This window comes from Cavia porcellus, unplaced genomic scaffold (genome assembly GCF_034190915.1).
Source record: "Cavia porcellus strain 051 isolate PalLab524CR breed Dunkin Hartley unplaced genomic scaffold, mCavPor4.1 scaffold_233, whole genome shotgun sequence".
Taxonomy (NCBI): domain Eukaryota; kingdom Metazoa; phylum Chordata; class Mammalia; order Rodentia; family Caviidae; genus Cavia; species Cavia porcellus.
This window is the reverse complement of record NW_026947716.1, coordinates 24,916-30,915: the sequence shown is the minus strand read 5'-3', so window position 1 is coordinate 30,915 and position 6,000 is coordinate 24,916.

Below are 6,000 nucleotides of genomic sequence, written 5' to 3'. Positions count from 1 at the left end.
TCATCTGAGCTATCCACAAAAGCTTTATTTACTTATAGATTTACTGACAAGAAATTTTGTTATTTATAGATTTATTTCTAAGCAGTATTGTTTATTTATAGATTATTTTATACAAAGTCTGTTTATTTATAGATTTATTTAATTTTGCTGTGCTGAAGATTGAGTCCAGTGCCTTGGTCCTTTTATCATAATTTATTCCCAGACAGGGCCTTGCTAAATTGTGAAGTTGTTTACATTGGGCTGGAATTTTATTACACTTATTAGCATTTTTTTGTACTGAAGTATAACAAAGGTAACTAAATTGAGTAGTCTCAAGTAAATCAATAAATACAGATTAACAAACAATAGCTGGGTGTGATGGTACATGCACGTATTCCTGGCACTTAGGAAGCTGAGGCAGGAGGATCATTGCAAGTTCTAGATAAGACTAATTTACATAGTGAAATTCAAGGCCAGCCGGAACTACACAGTGAGAGTCTTAAAAATTAAATTAATAAAATAAAATAAGATAAACCCTGGACTAAGGCAAGGAATTATCTTCTAGTCCAAAGCATGGGCATCTTCAGAGGATTTCCTTTCAAAGGTGATATTGTTTGTATCTGGGTGTCCCCACCAAAGCCTCATGAAGTCACAGAGGCAGCTAAACCTAGCATCTGTGATTGGTTCATTGTTTAGTGCTGTGATTGGTGATGAAAGTGCTTCACCTTCCCGGGGTTTAAATTATCGGAGTAAAAGAAGTCTCACCAGTTCATTTTGTGAGAGAAGTGAGAAAGTCTTGTAATTCAAAAGGAAATCACCACCTGTGGCCAACAGGTACAGTAAACATTGGGCCTCCCAAAGTTGATAAGCACAGGCACAAATTACTAAGATGTGCTGTGTCCCCATCCAATGGCACCTTTTAAGGCAGGAGCTGAACAGCACTGGAGAGAACATGGGGGATAGAGCAGAGTCCTCTACCGTAGCTCCCATCACAGCTACATCAGAGCCATCTTTGGCCTCACAGGACTAAGAAGAGAGGTTTCTCCAACAGAGAATACTACACAAATTTTCAAGATTTCTTTTCAAGAGTTTGATTCATGGTACTGTTTGAAGCAGGAAGGAACTGGGACCCTCCCTAGCCTTCATTTAGAGCATGCACAGGAGAGCTGTTTGAAGAATGCCATGCATGATTGTTGGAGGGAACTCTGGCCAGGGCCATAGAGGTGCAGGTCTAGGGGTGAAAAACGCATAGCACAGCAAGGTTTTTCATGGGCTAACCAGTGCGCTGGGAGTCTACACTGCAAACCAGTGCTTCCCAACACCAGGGACAACAATGAGCAAGGGCATTTGGATGCCAGAGTGGCCAGTCAGGTGAGGGGCAGCCCTGACTGACACACCTGAGAAGAGTATCCCTCTGGAGCTGAAACCCCAGCAGGTCCACCTCATTTCCTTTTCAGGTCTGTCAGCAAGGACATCACACAGGAGCACGGCAATACAATTGAAGTTTACTCAAACTAAATTATTTAGCTTCCTTTTGAAGAAATGATTGAAAATGCACAAGTGTGAGAAATACAAGGCTGAGAACAGCATTCTGCATGTTGTGTAAATAAACTGACCCTTTACAAGTCATGGAAATAATGCCTGTGGGTGAGTCTGCAATGGCAGAGGTGTGCAAACTCATGCATGCAGGTTTCACAATTGCAAAAGAATAACTCCAAATAAATGCTACATGGACATGACTTCCCTTTGGGACTGCACTGTAGCAAGCTAGATTTACTGAGCCACCTCAGTAAACCCAAGGGAAAACACACCAGATGATACCATCACCCAAATATGAGGGTTCAGGAGCTCTGCTTCATGCTTGATGCTGCTGCTGGTTGACAATTTCAAGGTGTTTCTATCTGCACAACCTATCTTCACCCCTCTCAGCTAATGATTGCCTGGATGTGGATCAGACTATGTCTTTACTTAAAACCCCACCATGATTTCAGGATGGATAGCAGTCTCTTGTTTACTGGAAATTCTTTTTGAAGTTTGGGTGTAAGCATCCTTAGACCATGTGCTTAGCAAGTTGAGGGGAAATGAGATTGTTTGAAGTAAATATAGGAAACCAATTTGTCAGTCGAAGATTCAGTTGGTATTGAAGCCCATATGTTATGGGTAAACAGGAATGAGTCAGGGTTTGCTGTACAAAGTGCTGGAAGGCACAGCAGTGTCCCCAAGTTCAGTTTCTGGTTTGCTTCCCTCATTCTACCAAGCTTGAGAGTGGATTCTCAGCATTCAAGCACATAGGGTTTGAACTAGCGTAGAAATCTGTAAAAACTTCTGTTAACTGGGGAGTGAAAAGACAAAGAAATGTTTTTTGGCAAAATGCAGTTCTAAATATATGCTTAAATAAACAAAGAAGCCAGAAAAATAACAACAAAGAGAAATGTAATGACAATATTGTGTTTTGTTCCAGTGGCACTGCCTCAGTCTCAAAGATAGGAGTAAAATTTGCAGAGTAGAAGGGTCACTGAAGACAGTGGTCTTCCTGGTCTTCATCCCCAGAGGTGCAGATTGGGTGCCCTGCCCTCTAAGCCAGATGAATTCAGGATAGCACCTGAATCCTGGTGGAGGCTGAGACCAGGACCCAGGAACTGAGGCCCCCAGGGCTGAGGAATCAGAGTTTTTGCTGCGTCCTGGCTGCTCTGCCTTCCCTTGCCTGCAGGGCTGCAGCATGGATGAGGTGGGGGAAAAGGGTGAAAGGCAGGCAGTGCTAGGCTCCTGTGCAAGCTGCACACTCCCTGTGCTGCCTGAAAGCAGGAAGATTCAGGTCTTCCTTGCTGGAAAAATAGACACTGAAGCAAATCACTTGTTGTCCTATGGCAGTAGCAGACACAGGTCAGCACGGTGGCTTTTATTGTAGGAAGGGCAGGGACACCCACCACAGCAGGATCCTCATGGATTTATGTATTGTAATTTTTAGAAGTTAGTTGTGAGCGATGTGTTGGCTTGCTGAATACCAAGCCTCCTTATTTTATATTTATAGTGATATTTGAAGTGTCTGTATTGTGCATAACTTTCAGTATATATAATGAAATTAAATCATCCATGTTCACATACCTATTCAAGAAATTAGCCACAATTAAATATTAACTTATTTGAATAAAAGGAATATTGAATAGAACACCATAAATAATGCAATGGAATGGAAAAATGGAAAAAACACCAAAAAGGCTCCCCCCCAGGTTCAGTGCTCTGCTCTCCAGGAGCTCCTCTCTTCTGTCCTCACCTGCTATTCAGGCCTGGGTCTTTTAATTGCTGGGTGGAGAGAGGGCCAGGCTATGAGCTCTTCTATCATCTCAGGTAGCATCCAGGACATGGCCTAGGACATGGCCTTCTTTCAGCATTTTCTGTGAGTATAATTGTATAATTGACTGAGAAGCTCTGCTGTGGTACATTCATGGTTTCTAACTATGCACACTCCTAACTGAATAAGAAGAGATCACGGGTATCTCTCAATCTCATTTTTATAATGAGGCCATAGAATTGGAATTTCCAGGTTAAATGTATATAAATTGAATTTCTTGATCATAAAATTCACACTAAAACTCAGCATAGAGTTGGAGCCTTGAAGGGGAATCCCAGGGCTCCTCAGATCTCTGTGGATATTCGAAGTAGGAGGAAGATGGACCATGCAGATGTGGAGGACACCACAGCATCTAGTAGTGTACCATGGGGAAGAAAGTCTTAGGTCAGGATTCCTCATCCATCAGTCAGCTTCTCAGCAAACAGCCTACACTGCATGCAAGAAAAGAGAGGGCTGTTGTGGCCCTGCTGTCCAAGTTCGTCCCTGCAGTCATGAGTCCCCATGTCTCACTCACAGGAACTCTGTACAAGAAGATAAGCATGTTTCAGAGCCTACCTTGACTGAATGTCTTCCACCCAGGTGAGATCTCAACCACCACATGTGAATTCACCACAGCTGTGGAGCAAGACAGGTGTTTACAGGCAGCAGGTCAGGAGGTGGGAACACTGCAGGCAGGTAAGGGTACATAGCCTGAAATAAGAGACCTGGCCCTACCCTTCCCCAGTGTCCTTCAGGAGTAACTGCACCTGCAACAATGTGCTTTAAAAGACTAAATAACTTAACAGAGTACTCACAAAAATATATACTGTAGGGCAAGTTTGAATATACAAAAGCAAATTGCTACATCCCTAAGTAAAATGTAACGTGATCATTAATCAGTACATGATCTCCTATGGTGTCCCTGACCCACACCCTCAGAAAAAAACACACCATTTCACATAGCATTAACAAACACGGGCAATGAGTCAACAATCATAACTGCTTAATAACAACAACAAATGCCAGAATATGATAAATGCCCAGCTGACTGGTATGAAGTGTATAGTAAAGAATAAATACTGAATCTGGCCATGTTGGGACTTAGGCAGCTGAACAAGAAAACAATTCTCCTGCCTTCCTGGAAAGCACCCCTGATGCAAGCCAGGAGGAGAACCAGTCAGCATCTCCGGTGAGCCTACTGGTGCATGGACTGAGAGCCATACATCTCACTTGACCACCCTTGGTTAGCAAGGAGAGGCAGAATTCTGAGCATCTCTTGGGAAGATGACTGTGTGTAATATAGAAAATATGGGGGATTTCCATTTATCTTGTGTTTGAAAACAAATGTTGTCTTTAATTTTTTGCTGCGTTCTGATTAATTGTTTTGCTCTATTCAATATTATCTTTTGACTGGTTTTAAAATGTTCTGTGTTTGTTTGGATTTCACAATAACTAATTGAATGGAAACGAATTGTGAAGATGAGATATACTATGGTACCTATTACTGTTATCACGGACCATGCTGTGAAATTCTGTACCAGTTTCACTGCATTGTCTCGATGTGCTTTGTTCTGTTTGCTCTGTTGTATTTTACTATCTTCAAAATAAAATTTTGAAAAAGAATAAATACTAATCAGTTTTCATGTCTTTCAAGGGAAGGGAACCACCACCAATTCCTTTCAGATGATGAAGTCACCCTGAAAATGAAGACAGACCATAATGCTCAAAAAAATGGTAATGCTCTAATGGCAAATATTCTTAATGAACATACACAAAAATATTCAACTAAATGCTCATCAGCTAAATTCACCAGCACTTGCAAAATTTAAATACCACAATAAACACTGGGTTCACCCTCAGTGGTGCTAGAATGGTTCCACTTGCACAAATCATTCAGTGTCACTTGCCACATTCACAACATGAGGCACAACTAACCCCTCAAGAGATTTGGAAAAATCACATTGAGAAATTCAAAAGTTCACCATCATTTCATGATAAGAACCATTCACACAGCATGTGCAGGAGGAATGAATCTCAGCACAGCAAAGAACAGACATGACAAGCGCATCACTGACATCATGCTCAGAGGCTGACAAGCTGCAAGATTGGCTTCTCAGGTCAGGAACAAGACCAGGCTTTGGACTCTTTTCAATACACTACTTGAAGTCCTAGTCCTAGAATTGAGTCAACAATAAGAACCCAAAAGTTTACCAAATCAGAAAGGAAGAATTAAGAGGTGTCTCTGTTTTCTGAGGACACAACATTTCATATAAGAAACTTAAACCTACACTGAAAAACTTTTAGAACAAATGGAAAAATAACTTCAGTTTCAAGGTACAATATCCTTATGTCATAATCAATTCATATCTATGTGCTTCAAACAAACTGCAGCCCCAAATACAAGGAACACAATTCATTTCATAATTCATCCAAAAGAATTAATACTTATGTAAAATTTGAACCAAACTCACCTCTTCTTGGAAAATTGTAGAAATTGAGCAATGAGTGAAGTGGCACTAAGAGAAGAAAAGACAGACTGTGGTGGTGGATGGGAAGAATTCATGTTGTTATAATGTACATGCTACCCAGAGCAACCAGGTGTTTAAATGCCATTCCTCTCAAAATATCAGTGCCATTTTCTTAGAAATAGAAAAACAAAGTGAAAATGCACAGGGAAGGACAAAGAATCA